Raw genomic sequence first — 14,369 nt, 5'->3', positions numbered from 1 at the left:
GGCTGAAAAGGCCTGGTGGCTTTGGCCTCCAGCCTGGGAGGGCACCAGCTTGTTGCTTCCCCCCAGGGAGGATGGAGGAAGGAAAGGTGGCTATGAAGGGAGGGGCTGCCGGGCCATGCAGGGGACCAGCTCTGGCCTGTGTTAGAAGAGACCTGGGACAGGTTGTGGCTCTGTTTCTGGTTTTCTGAGACCCCTGAGGCAGGTCAGCTCACGACGCTGGTTTCCTTCTTCACTCAGAAGGGCAGAGCCTTCATTGTCCTGCACATCTCATGTGCTAAAGTTAATTTGTCACTGTTAGCATCGGCCCTGACCATCTGCCTAAACCATCGGCCAGCCACAGGTGCCCACTGTCCCCTTACCCTGCTTTGTTTTCCTTTTCGGCGCTTACACACCCTAATGTTACATTCTCTACCTCTTCATTTATGCTACTGCCTTTCTCTGCCAGGAGACTGGAAACCCCACAGAGGCAGGGCCTGGCCTTCATCGAGGGCTGTGTCTCCAGCACCTGAGCAGTGCCTGGTGCGCACCAGCAGTGGGCGCATCTTTACGGAATGAACGGTGCATGTGACTAGGGCGGCATGCTTCCTTCATATCACCACGGCCCTGTTCCTGCTTCTCCTGCCACTTGTCGCAGGGCACTGTAACTGCGTGTGTTGAATGTGTCTCTGCCTCACACAGTGAGATGCTGAGGCAGAGCACGGAGCACAGCCCGGAGCAGGTGCTTGATGAGTACTTGTTGAAGCAGTGGAATACAGTGCTCTCCTCCCTGGACCTCAGTTTCCCCATTTGTACACTGAGAGGGTAATCACCCTAGAGGCTTGTTAACCACCCTCCCTCAGTGACATTCTGGGATTAGCGACCTGCTGGCTGGCGTTTCTGCACCTGCACCTTGGTGTGTTTGCTGCCCTGTTTGCCACCCCAATGCATGTCCTGACCTCCAAGGTTGGTCACCGCCCAGAGCCTGCCTTCCCTTTGATGAGCAATTAAAACCCCAGAATAGCCCATTGTTTAGAGTCAGGTGCCTGGACCCTGTATTTATCTCCAGTGTGCCGAGTGTGCTCGGGCCCCTGCCAGCCACGTGGTGGGCATCGTTGGAACCACTCGGGCCGCTCAACACAGGGAGCCTGTCTCTGGCATCGGGAGGCAGCCAGCTCCAAGGGGCAGCAGGAGGGATGAGGAAAAGGCGTAAAAGGGAACCAGCTTTTACCGAGAGCCAGGCATTTGACAATTGCTTTTCATATGTCCTCACAAAGGCTATGCAGGATCGGTGTTATCAACCCCATTTTATTGCTGGGAAGTCTAAGACTCAAAGAGATCACCTTCCCATGGAACTTCCTCAAGCTTGCAGAGCTTCTAAGGGACAGAGCTGGGATCTGAACACAGGACTGTCTGGCCCCAAAGCCCAAGCCTTTTCACTGTGCTCCTTAGTGTCCACTGGGTGGTGGTGATGGTCGGCCACCATCAGCCCATGAAGCTATAGCCCAGCAACTGCCAGTGAGCGAGCTAGAGAGGGAACCAGTAGACCCCATGGATGCTGCCATGAGCTCTGCATTTGCAAATCACCAGCCTTGACTTCTGGCCTCTTCCTGGCCTCCCCATACCCCCTGCCTGTTCTTCTGGGTCCTGTCAAATCTCACCCCTCTCTGAAGGAGATATCATGGCCAGGCATAGGCCTGGGGCTACCAAGTGAGAGAAGTCAGGAACCTGTGACCAATCGTGTGCAAAGGGAAGGGAGGGCACTAGAAGGCCAGCCCAGTGGGTGGCAGTGGGGACTGCAGTCTAGGCCCACAGCAGAGTGGAGAGTCCAGAGAAAAGGGCCAACTCAGGGGCATCTTCGAGGCACTACCGCTTCCCAAGGAAGCCAAGCAACCTTCAGCAAGCTGGTTGATTTCTCTGGTCTTCAGCTTCCTTATCTGTAAAGTGAGAGTAGCGATGGTGATTACACGATAAGGCTCTCTTTGGGGAGTCAGTGGAGTAATCCATGTCAAATTCTTAGCTGAGAACCTGGCAGGAATCAGGTCCTTAAGAAGCTATGATCAGCCACCATCCTATGGTGACCACTGCTGCACAGCCACAGGGACTGGGGAGTCAGGCTTCGGGTGTGAGGCCACGGCAGGACACAGCACCAGTGCCCAGGAATAAGGTGGGTGCTTGGCCTTGGGAACAAGACAGGCACATAGTTTCTAGACACAGGACACAATATTAGGGCAGGGAAGCCTGGGCGGGGGCTCTTTAGATGCCCCTCATTGTGAGAGGGAGGACCGGGCTGAGAGCAAGGGGTAGGACTGTGCTGGCCAGTTGGCGCAGGGGACCAGCCATTGGAAGAGAAGAGATGGGGGAGAGGAGAGTCAGACCCTCACTGAGGGCTTAGAGTTGGAGCCATTCCATAAGGCTCTGAAGAATTCATTGACCACTTCACATGTGCTTGTCCTTTTGAAGCAGAGCCGTGGGATGTCAGAGCTGGCACGACCTTAGAGCTGGTGTTGGCTGCCCTGGGTCACACAGCAGGATGACAGAACACCCTTGCTCTTCTCTGTGCTTCTGTTTTCCTTTTGGTCACATGAAGAGTGTACACTTTTAGAATCTTTCCAGCCCTGAAAATGACCCCCAGGGACTATTTTGGGGTTTTGCCCTGTGCTAGGAGAGGGGGGGTGGGAGCTCTGAAGAGGCAGAGTGTGCAGATGAGAAATGCGGCAGGAGGAAGTGACAAATCCCCTGGCTGATGCACGAAGAATGGAATGGAGGGCAGAGTGTTGGTCCAGCTGTTATCACCTTGAACTTGAGTAGAGCTCTCTTCGGGCACTAGGGTTGCTTGCATGTTGACTCAGATTGGCACAGGTAGAAACTTCCCTAGGGCTTTCTCAGCTCCTGGTGGAAGTGGATTCTTAACCAAAAGTCCCTACCTCCCCCTGCCCCACTCGAGACACGTCCCTCCAAAGTGCCTATTCATCACCTGAGCCGAACCTGGCTAAAGCCGGCAGAATCTTAGTTCCCAGTGGGCCAGCAGAAGCTGCAATTGGCCCGATTGCCCTGAACTCTGCATCTGGCATTCCTATGGATGGTGGTGGAGGGTGGGGGTTACTGAGCTGCACCCTCGCCTAAACTTTGCCGTGTCAGTGACTCAGCATAACTGGATTTGCCTCTTTCTGCCTCAATTTCCCTGCCTAAGACTCCAATGATCTACAAAGCCAGAGCTCCACGTGAACTCCAGTCCTCAGTGAGCCCCTGACTGGCGATCACCGTTCCACCCAAACCCCACTTGGGGCTGGGTTCTGTCCTCCATGTCCTCAAGCTACAGGCTGGGTTCCTGACCTAAACAAGGAAGATTGTCAGGAAATGGCACTGCCTTTCTTCTGACCTCAGAGATTGCTACTGCCTGGAGGCTACCTCTGTCCCACCCGTGAATGGCCCTGCTTGGATCCACCACAGGCCTGCCCCACTCACTGGATGCTCCTTTCTCCGGGCTTCCACCTGACATGACCCAGATGCAGCTGTCCTGGCCTGCTGCTGGGGTGCCCATTCCCAGGTTTAAAGCTTGCTTGGGTATTAGGAGGCTTTGGGCTGCAGGTAACAGAAAGCTAACTACAAGGGGCTTACACAATAGGGGTTTGACTCCAAAGAGTGGAGGTAGGGGTGGTTCAAAAGCTGAAAAACGTACAGCCCAGACATCCAGGATCCAGGCATGTTCCAGCTTCCCCCTTGGCCAGCCTCACCTCCATAGGTGCAGTGTCATCACCCAAGGCCGTGGGTAGCTGGCACAGTCCAGGGCCATATGCCATGTGGTGGTAGGGGGTGCAGAAGAGGAACATCTTCCCCAGATTCTCTTTTTATTAGCAAAGAAACTCTTTCCCAGAACCCCTGAGAAAGGCTTCCCTTAACTCTAAAATTGGAGTAATTGACCCAGCTGGCCAGAACTGAGTGATATGAGCCAATCACTGGAAAATGGAATGGAGTTTCATTCAGTTCTGAGCTCACCCCAATAAAAGCAGCCTCCGACAGCAGAGAAGACATGGGGGATGACATGGCTACTAGGTTGCTTCTAGTACTTAACTTGAAGTTTTCTCGTTTGCAGTTTTGGTGCCAGAGCTCCTGGTCATAGCCTTTTGTGCCAAAGGAAGCCATTTGACTTACTCCTCTCGGAATCCATTAGGGCTCTTCAGTGTAAGCAACAGAAGCTGACTTGAGATAACTTAAGCAAAGAGGGAATATATCAGAAGGATAATGAGAATCTTATGGAATTGACAGGAAGGCTGAAGAAGCAGACTCAGAAAAGGATCCAGGGCCCCTCCAGGGACCAGAAAACAGGAACTAATCAGAAGTGGTCTTGTCATGGCCACAGAGATGGAAGAATGAGCTCGCAGAGTCAGGGCCTGGCAAAGAGCATCTGAGATGCCTGGCTCAGGCTCATGCCCTCCCCTTGGTTGTGAGGAAGCAGGAAGCCCTGATTTACTGTCCACCAAGAGCAGGAGAGCTGATTTCCCCAAATGAAATCAGAATGCTATTGCCAAAATGGGGAGAAGGGGTGCCGAGTGGGCAAAAGTCAACAAATGCCCACCACGGTAGCACATGATGCTTGACACAGAGACAGAGCACAGATTGCCTGGCATGCCTTCCCATGTGGAGGTAAACGATGCAGAATCTCAAGTGCATGGGGCTGGTCACTCAGAGCAGGAGGCACATGAGCACTCTCAGGTCCCCACAAAGGTAGTCCCTCCCTAATGTCACCCTGATAGGGCAGAGAATTCCATCGAATCCTTCTAGAGGCTCCCTGTGCACTCACCTGGGGGATGGCCCCTCCTGGCATCTCCCAGTCACTCTAGAAATTCTAACGAGTCTTCTGTTCATCAGCCACAGGAAACTGGTGTCAGCCCCGGAACATCCCTGAATCTTTCTTCAAGCCTGCATGAATTAAAGGTCAAACCCCAGGCTTACTGACCCCTGACAGGCCAGGGTTCGGCTTGGCCAGGTCTATTGCTGCAGATAGCAAACCGTTATTGAGCATGTATTCATTAGGCCAGGTAAGGTGCTAAGCACTTGGCATGCAGTAAATCATTTTATTCTTCCAACAACTCTATCGTATATGGCTTTCATTTTCCTTTTCTACAGATGAGGAAACTAAGGTTTAGAAAGAGTCAGTAACTTTCTCATGGGCACAGCTAATAAGTAGCAGAGCAGGATTCAAATCTGACCCCAGATCCCCCTCTTAGTGACTTCACTGTACCATCTACACCCCACTCCCAATAGGCTTCTTGTTCTTCCCTCTTGGAATGAAAATGGATCCAAGACCTTGGTTCACACATTTGTCCTCTAGGCGTATCCACCCGCCAGAGACCTTCCTCACCCTTCCCAGTACCGGGACTTGAGCCTCAGCCTTGGCCCTTTAAGAGCCTTGAAGCTGCTCCAGAACTGCCATCCGAGAGAGGGTAAGTCCTTTCTTGCCCCACCCAAGGCCTTCCATGGAAGCATAATCATAAGTTGCACTTTTTAATTTTCACAGCGAAATCTTGTCATTGCCCTCATGGTAGTTCTGGTTTCCAGAGGACATGGTTCTGCCTTCTGTGGGTAGCAGAGTATCCTCTGCTTCTCCTGCCAGTGCCCTCGACTTGGCAAAAGACCAGGGATGAAGCAGGTGCCCTGGGGATGGTCTAATGTAGCAGTTCACCAGCCGGACTCTAAGAAGCCCCAGAGGTCCTGCAGAACCCCTTCAAGGGGCAGCCCCGGGGGAGCTGAGGGGAGCAGCATTGAAATATACCCAGCTCACCAGCTCAGCTTCTACCAGAGTACCCTGCCTTTATCTGTCTTACACGCTGATCTGCAATTTAAGGGTTATTTTCTAAGAAAAGATTCTCTGGCTAAAACTCACTGGTCAGCTAGATACATTGATGCTTTTTTCTACAAGATTCTGCAATATTTTCTTTGAACTGAACTCCTATATCACCCTGGCCACTGAGTGAATTGCCTTTATAGAACGATAGCTTAACATTCTTTCTTTGACATTGTTAGAGGACCAATAACCAGGACTTGCTGTCTATGTGGGCTACACCTCAGCACATCGGCAGAACGATAGAGAAAGTTGTCCATTGTGTTGCTCAGAAACTCCTTGAAACAAAGACCCTGGTGACTAATTCCTCTCCAAAATCTGGGCCAGGAGAGTTTGACTTTCCTGGTTTCCTGGTCCCCTCCTACTGCCAGACAATTAAAACCCATCTTTACTCTTTACTGTGGCCACTAATACGCCCAGAGCGTATTCAGCTAGGCATCTCTCTTTTTAAAATACGTGTATTCCAGCCTGGCATGGTGGTTCACGCCTGTAATCCCAGCATTTTGGAAGGCCGAGGTGGGTGGATCACCTGAGGTCAGGAGTTCAAGGCCAGCCTGGCCAACATGCTGAAACCCTGCCTCTACTAGAAATACAAAAATTAGCTCAGTGTGGTGGTGCACACCTGTAATCCCAGCTATTAGGGAGGCTGAGGCAGGAAAATGTCTTGAACCTGGGAGGTGGAGGTTGCAGTGAACTGAGACCACACTTCAGCTTGGACAAGAGAGCAAGACTCCATCTCAAAAAAAACAAGTAAATAAATAAAAATAAAACACGTGTATTCGGACACAATGATGAGAAAAATAAACGCAGGGGATCCTAAAAGGGGACAGGGAGGAAAGAGGGTAAGGGTTGAAAAACTACCTATAGTGTACTATGTTCACACTTGGGCAATGAGATCATTTGAAGCCCAAACCTCAGCATCACAAAATATGCCCATGTAACAAACTTGCACATGTACCCTGATTTGTCCCGCAGGCTGTCAACCTCTGATATAGCTGTACCCTAATTTTCAATGGTAGGTTAACCCTTTCCATGTGTTTGCATGGTTGTGTCCCAATAAAACTTTATTTACAAAAACAGGCTACCAGTTAGATTTGTACTGCAGGCTATCAACCCCTGATATAGCTGTACCCTAGTTTTCAATGGTGTGTTAGCCCTTTCCCTGTGTTAGCACTTAGATTTGTTGTCGGTATTCAATGCCTCAGTATTAGAAGTAAGACTGCATGGAACTTGCTTAGAATTTTTTTTCTTAGACTGTCTTCCTGGGAATTGGGATGACTACGCCCAGAAGTGTGGATATTTGTGAGGCAAAGTTCTTGATGCACGCTCTGAAGTTGCACTCTGTCTATTTTCACTACCAGCAGCGATGTGAGAGCACCCATTTCCTCACACCCTGTGAGCGCCAGGCAGTGTCCTTCAAAACATTTGCTTCCAGCACCCCCTGCTCTTTTACATCTGGATTTTGCTTTTGTCCAGTGTTTTGAGCCTCGGTCTTCACTTTTGTTCCTTAACCTTCCTCACATCCTTTTTGGAAGTAGGCAAGATACAAGCAAACAAGTTTCTGGGTTTTACAGGTCTGTCATCCTGGGGTCAAGTTCAGGGAGTGGAAGGAGCCAGGGAGAAGCAGAGTCCTGAAGATCCAGTGTGGATGGCACAGGCTGGTAGGGCTGACAGCTATCCTTCTCTGCTGAATGGAGAACACCTTCTGCCAGGGATACTGATGGAACTTCCAGAGGCTGCGTCATTGCAGGCCAGGCCAGGATGGGGAGATGAGAGCATCTTGGAGAGAAAGAAACATGGTGGGAAGGGAAGGAAGTGAGTTTTGGCATCACGTGGGCATAGGCGTCCATCCAGGCTCCGTGGGTGAGCCTGGACACGTTCTCTTGCCTCTTTGAATTACCCATTTTGTCATTTGTAAAGGGCGCAAAAAGGTCAACTGCACAGGATTGTCATGAGGGTTCAGTGTGATCCTTTATACCAGAACCTCGCACAGTGCCTGGGCACGTAGAAGGACTTGATGTCTTTGTTAAGTTGAATTGCCTTGCATACTGGTGTCTTAGGAGCAGTGGGAAATTGATAATATGAATATTTTTAAAAAGAGTCTATGGATCCAGTGCCCACCACATGGTAGGCTCTGAAATAATAATTGATGGATGAATGAACGCATGGAACTTTGAAGTCAAACAGCTCCAGCTTTGTCATTTATTAGGTCTATGATCTTGACAATGCCTTTCCCTCTCTATGGTTCAGCTTCCTTTTCTGCAAAATGGGTCTAATGAACAAGGATATTGACATGTGCTCACAGATAAGGAAACAGACATGGGCAGCTGAATGGTTTGCCCAGGGTCTCACGGCTGGTATGTGGCAAGATTCAAGTGCCCACCGCAGACTCATTGTGAAGTGTCAACGAGGCAAAGAATTAAAGCTTCTGGCTCAATGGATGTTAGCTCCTTCCCATAAGCAGGACAGGCTGCCAGCCTTGGGGTCTTAGCGGGAGAAACAGAGTAAAGGAAGGGTCTGTAGCCACCACAGGGACTGGGACTGACCCAGGCAGCTACATACAGGCTGCTAGTTGCTGGCACTGGTGCTTGCAAGGAACTCTCTAAGCTGATTCTCTGGAGACCACCTTTCCCAGGAGCCCACTTCCTAAGCATCTGTCTCGCCTCCACAGAGCCCAGTTCATGCTGAAGCCAAACAGAGAATCTGCCTTTTCATAGCAGCCTTTTGGCCTAGAAGGTGGAGCCTGGGCTGTGCAAATGAGTCCATCCCTGGTGAAGGCTCCCAAATCCCATGTGAGGGAGAGAGCGGTGGAAGCGATGCTTAGCACAGAATGAGTTGGCCCATAGGACGAGCTGCTGTTGATCCTGTAAGCTCATTGTTACTATGGCTGTGGACTGGGCCCAGGTGCAGGAAGCTTCACCTCCTGCATGTGACATTTAATCCACCCAACATTCCTTCAAGGTAGGTGTGAGTATTCCCATTTTACAGATGAGGATACTGAGGCAAGTACAGGAGGTAAGTATACAACTAGTGAGTGACAGAACAAGAGTGAGGACTTGAATTTAAGTGTCTGACTCTAAAACCTGTGTTCCTAACCACGAGCCACATTTCCTGCCAGTTGGTGGACAGGCCTTTGAATCCTGGAATCACGAATCTCCTCCCGCCTAGATCTGTGAGCAAGGAATTGGGGGACTCCAGCTTCTTTGGGGCCAGAGCTTCAGCTATTCTTTTGCCTTGCTCAATAATACTTAAGCATAGATATTTAATAATACTTAAAGCATAGATACTTACTTCTTTACAGAAAGTATTTTATCCATTCAACAATCCAATAAATATTTATTAGGGATTTTTTATGTGTTGGGTCTTATGCTAGGTACAGGAGATACGTCACAAATAATGATACAAATAATAATTACAACTAACCCTTACTGTGCACCAGGTACTGTTCTAGGGATTGTACATGGATTAGATCACTTAATCCTCACAACAACCCTATAGATAGCTATTATTATCCTTTCCTTATAGATGAAGAAATTGAAGCACAGAGAGGTTAAGTAATTTGCCCAAGGTCCCACAGCTATTAAGTATCAGAATCAGGATTCGGACGCATGCAGTCTGGGATCAGAGTTCGTACATTTACCTGCCCCCACACTGTTAGGGCTCTCATAGTCTCTGCCCTTATGGAATTTACAGTCTTTCTTTTCCAACAGTCATGTTAAAATAACACCAAAAATAATTTAATTCAGTTTTATTTGCTGAGAAGCAAATTGGACAATGAGAATCAGGAATGAATGATCCTGGATTTGGAACGTGCCAGCAGGAAGGAGTGAAGATCATGAGCAGAACCTTGGTCCATGTCCCACTGTGGCCTTGACAGCTGTATGTCCTTTGTCAAGCCTTGTCACCTCTCTGGGCCTTCATCTATTTACAGAATGGATTGTCAGTAATGTACCTATTCTATCTTCTTCTCAAAATTTTCGTGGAGACTAAATGCGGTGGCAGATGGAAACAAGATTTCACAATAGGAAAAAGCACTGGGCAAGGGTTTGTTAGTCAACCAAAGTGAAAATTGGGTGTCAGTACGATGAATAAATGAATGAATGAATGAATGAATGGTCCTAGCAGTCCTGCAGCTTGGCTCCATGGGTGACAAAGAGCTCCCTTCAGGACATCTGTTGGAGTTTTTTCAGGGTCCTAACAAGGCTCTTTACCCTTGACCATGCCCCTTGAGTTATTTTGCACTTGATTTCTGTGAAGCTCCAAGACTGTTTTAGCAATCATTTATTAATGTCTGCTGGGAGACCGGCCTTGTGCTAGACTCCGTGGGGAGACAGAAATGAATTTTCAATGGACTATGCCCCTAGGGGCTCACAGGCCAGGAGGAGAAATTGTATTAATAATAATGGTAATAATAATAACAATAACATGAACAATAATAACCTGCAATATCTGAGCATTTACCACATGACAGAGGCTGTATTGAGGTTTTATGTACATCAGTTCATTTAGTCATTACAATTCAATGAATTACTAAAAATACAGTTCCCATTTTACATATGGGGAAACAAATTCAGAGAGGTTAAATAACTTACCTAAGTTCACGCAACTCTGAAATTACAGAGCTGGGCATGAACCAAAGAAAGAAAATGTGGATACAAATAACTCTATTATAAGGTATTATAAGTGTGGATACAAATAACTCTATTATAAGGTAGAAACTACTGTATACCCTAGTAGAGGGACAAGGAAAGGCTTCTGAAGGTTCAGTAAGAGAAGGGAAGCAAGACGGTGGTGGTGGTGCTGCTGCTGCTGTTGTTGATAGTAATGATGTTGATGTTGATGGGGATGATGGTGATGATGATAATCCTCGGGTGCCCATTTGTTGAGCTTCTGCTTTGTGCCAGGCCCTTACCTGGGTGCTTTCTACTATCTCATTTGCTCCTCATAACAACTTTGCAATGTCAGGATTACATCTCCATCTTACTCTTGAGGACTCAGAGCTGGAGGAAGACCAGATGGCCTCCCTAAGGGCACACATCCAGTGTTACCTGGGCTTAAGCTTAAGTGTACCTCACTGCAGAGCTGCAGCTCCTTCTTGAACCAGGATCCCTAACCTTTGAACCAGAGGGCTGGACACCTCAGAGATGCTCCATAAATGTTTGTTGAATGAATGAATATTGAATGAATGGATCCCCAAGGGCTCAAAGCCTTAAGCCCAGAAGACATAAATAACATGTCTCAAATGAGTACGTGTCCAACCGTAATTTAAATATATGTAGTGGTGCTGTAATTACTAAGATACAAGTTAATTGTAAAGCATTAGTTCATTGTAACTTTCGTATTGTTTATTTTCTCAACGAGAAGATAATAGGTATACAGTTACCATCAGGAGGAGTTTGGAGAAATAATTTCATACAAAGAGAGGTCCTTGTACCCAAAATGGTAGGAACATTCTGCCATCCTGCACGGCTTAACCAAAGTGCTTTGCCCAGCACCTGGCACAGAGGTCACTTGGAGAAGGGAGGCAACCCACTAGCCTGTGGCATTTGTCCTGGGTCTACGCATGCCTTTCTTACTGGATCTAGGCTGTCACACTCAGAGACTTCATCTCTATGAGGACCTGATGCCAGCACCTAACAACTTTCCCAAATGGCTGTTGAATGCTTACATGAATGAATGAATAATGAAAGCAAGAAAGAGTGAATTACAATGAACAGTGCTTAGGGAACCCACAAAGGGTGTTTTCCCAGAGGAGTGTTTGAAAGGGGGAGTTCCTCCAGCCTTAGGCCTGAGCACAGGACCAGCATACCTGTGGGGTTCCCAGGGGCAGACAACTTGTGACTTTCAGCTCTGTACTGGGGTTTTGAGGCTGTGGTTTCATCCGCAGGGACCTGATCTTGACCTCGTCATAACCATGTTGGAGAAGGGGTGGTGGTTGGGGCTTTGCTTTCAGCAAGGCTGTGTGCTCACCATTTTAGGGTACATTTTTCAGACTCAGATGGAAGTTGACAGATGGCAGTGGCATAATATTCTCACTTTCTCTACTTCCCACAGGCCTCCCTCCAACACAGTTCTCCAAGCTCTAGAAATCTCTGACACATCTCGACCATGAGACCACGGCTGGTTTTTGGCAGGTGAGCCCTCCCCATCCCCCACAGGACACAGGGCAGTTTCAGCACAGCCCAAAGGCCATTAGGCTGTGTTTTGAGGCCAGGAGGTAGACAGGAATGACCTTAGCCTCGGGCAGGAGAATGGGGCCCCACACGCTACCGACACTTTAGGGAAAAAGCCACCCAAATGTCCCGAGTCCTGCAGCTGGCATTTCTGCAAATGGCAGCATATGGTGATGGAGAGTCCTGGGCCAGGAGCCAAGGGAAAGGCTTCTGACCCCAGGCCTGCCTTTATTGCTCAGGAAAATCTCAAGCAAGCACCTCCTTTCTGGGTCTCTGTTTCCTTGTCTGCAAAGTGAGGGAGTGGGACTCGGTGAAGCCAGCAGGGCTCAAGCCAAGGCCCTGGGCTCTGGGGAGGACAGTGGGGCTGACACTGCAGCTGTGTACCACATCCTTAGAACTCAGTCTCCTGTTTGATTGCTCCATGGACTTTGCAGTCACAGAGATCCTGGACTGGGCTGTGTGTTCACCATATATGTGTATGAGTGCATTTTGGGGAGGGGCCTGTATTCCTCCTAGTAAACGCTGCTGGAAGTCAAACTCGGATGCAATCACCAGCCCCATGCCTGCCCTCTCATGACCTCGTCATCAGGACGTCATTTATTGCCTGTTGTGCTCTATCCTCTGTGCTGGGCACTGAGGCACAGAGATGAACAAATCATGGCATTGTCCTCAAAAAGCTTCTGCTCCAGTGGAGGAGATCGATGTGCAAATAGCCACAGAACAGCAAAACCTGTGAAGGCAGGAGGGCTCTATTCTGTCGGGGTTTCATTGTGGGGGTAGCTCAAGGAAGATAATTTAAAGGTGACACTTGAACTGGGCTTTGAAGGATGAATAGAAGTTCACCAGGTGAAAAATGGAAGAAGAGCATTCTGAGCCGAAGGGACAGCAAGTGGAGCAGTGGAGTCGCTGGGATGCAGGGCCCAAGAGGAGGAGGGTGGGAGTGAGGCCAAGAGAGCAGCAGGACTCTGAAGTTACCCAGGAGCTCGGGCTGGGTCCTACACAAGCAGGGAAGGGAGACAGTCAGCCCTGTGGTTCTGAGAGAGGCCCCTACCGGGGTGTGGGAGGGTGGGGAGGAAGGTGGTGGGGAGGCCAAGATGAGAGGAGGTGCACATGTCAGAACCTGCAGAACCTCAATAGGGGCCCAGGGCAGGACACCCCGTGCAGAAGTGTCTGTGGCCTCAGCTCTCACAGACTCCAGCATCCCTCTGCATCCTTTCAGGTCCCCAGGGCCCCGTCCTGTGTTGGGCTGCCACTCCAGCCACAGGGCTGCTTCTCTTCCGCTTGTCCAGCTCCCGCTCACTCTCCTCCTTTCCTGCCCCTGAAGGACAATAGGCCACCCCCTCCTGGGCAGCAATTCTGTAAGGATTCAGTGCTGTTCCCAAGGCCCCTGAAGACTTCTTCTTGATAGCAAGGTTGTCCTAGAGTGGTTTCTGTGTGGTGGGTAATAGCTGGCAATTCTCTGGTTTTACAGTTTCCTCTGTTGGTAGAACTCAGAACACTTTCACACCTGTTGTCTCACAGGAGTGTAGAATGAGTAGGTTCTGGGGCCAAAGAGAGCCTTGCTCCAACCCTGCCCTGCCCCTCCTTTGAGGAGCAGTGGAACCATCAGAGCCTCAGGAAGGCCTCTCTGTATAGAACACCCACCTCCCGCAGCGGTGCCAGAGTCAAACACAAGAGCTTGAGCGAGAGGCCAGCACGGTGCACACCACACGCTCAGCACTTACTTTCGGGGCTTTCCTGCCGACTCAGCCCTGCGATGGAGTGAGTGGCAACCGATGGGCAGGGCTGGCCTAGAGCCACCTGTGAGTTTTGGGTTCAGAAGGTGGTGTGATCAGTCAGCGTGCATGCCTTAACGGGAGGTCAGGCCAGCGGGCTTGACTTTCCTCTGAAAAGTGCGCTCAGCACAGCTTTCCTGACGCCCCTCTGATCCTGGCATTGGTGGACACTGGGGGCCCAAACAAGAGCAAGTTTGCCCCTTCTCCAGAAGGGACACATAGACAAAGGAACAGCCACACACTGAGAGCGGGAGCAGCCCCACAGGCCCAGGGCAGAAACAGGAGAAGCCCAGGAGAGAGGAAGCTGCATTCAGTGGGGGCTGTGGCTAGGAGAAGCATTGTGGGGGTGGGGCCAGGAGCACTGGCACCCAAAGGATCCATGGGAGTTCTTAGATCAGCAGCGGGGACATGGGGCCCCGATGGAGAAAGGCATGGCACGGGAAACACCAGGATGTGGTGGGGTGTCAGTAGTTGGTGTTTTCGACGTCCTGCCCAGCAGAACTCCCTGTCACAGAGAAGCATTCGTGGAAGCTTAGCACACAGCTCCCTCATCAACTTGGTTCTCATTGGGAAGGTCACACCCAGGGTCAGACCCCACAG

At 49.8% G+C, this 14,369-nt stretch overlaps 1 protein-coding gene across 5 annotated transcripts in view; it reads left to right on the top strand.

Moving 5' to 3' along the window:
• Positions 1-14,369, top strand: part of HIVEP3 (HIVEP zinc finger 3) — a 522,650-nt gene that overhangs the window by 316,146 nt on the left and 192,135 nt on the right. For 3 of the 5 annotated variants that reach the window (XM_030823601.1, XM_030823600.1, XM_030823603.1), the window contains one exon: positions 11,876-11,955. The exons of the other annotated variants lie outside the window; for them this stretch is intronic. The gene's annotated coding sequence lies outside the window, so the exon portion shown is untranslated. The remainder of the gene's footprint in view (positions 1-11,875; positions 11,956-14,369) is intronic. 5 annotated transcript variants of the gene reach the window in all.

This window comes from Nomascus leucogenys, chromosome 12, assembly GCF_006542625.1.
Source record: "Nomascus leucogenys isolate Asia chromosome 12, Asia_NLE_v1, whole genome shotgun sequence".
Lineage (NCBI taxonomy): Eukaryota > Metazoa > Chordata > Mammalia > Primates > Hylobatidae > Nomascus > Nomascus leucogenys.
This window is presented reverse-complemented; position numbering and strand designations above follow the sequence as displayed.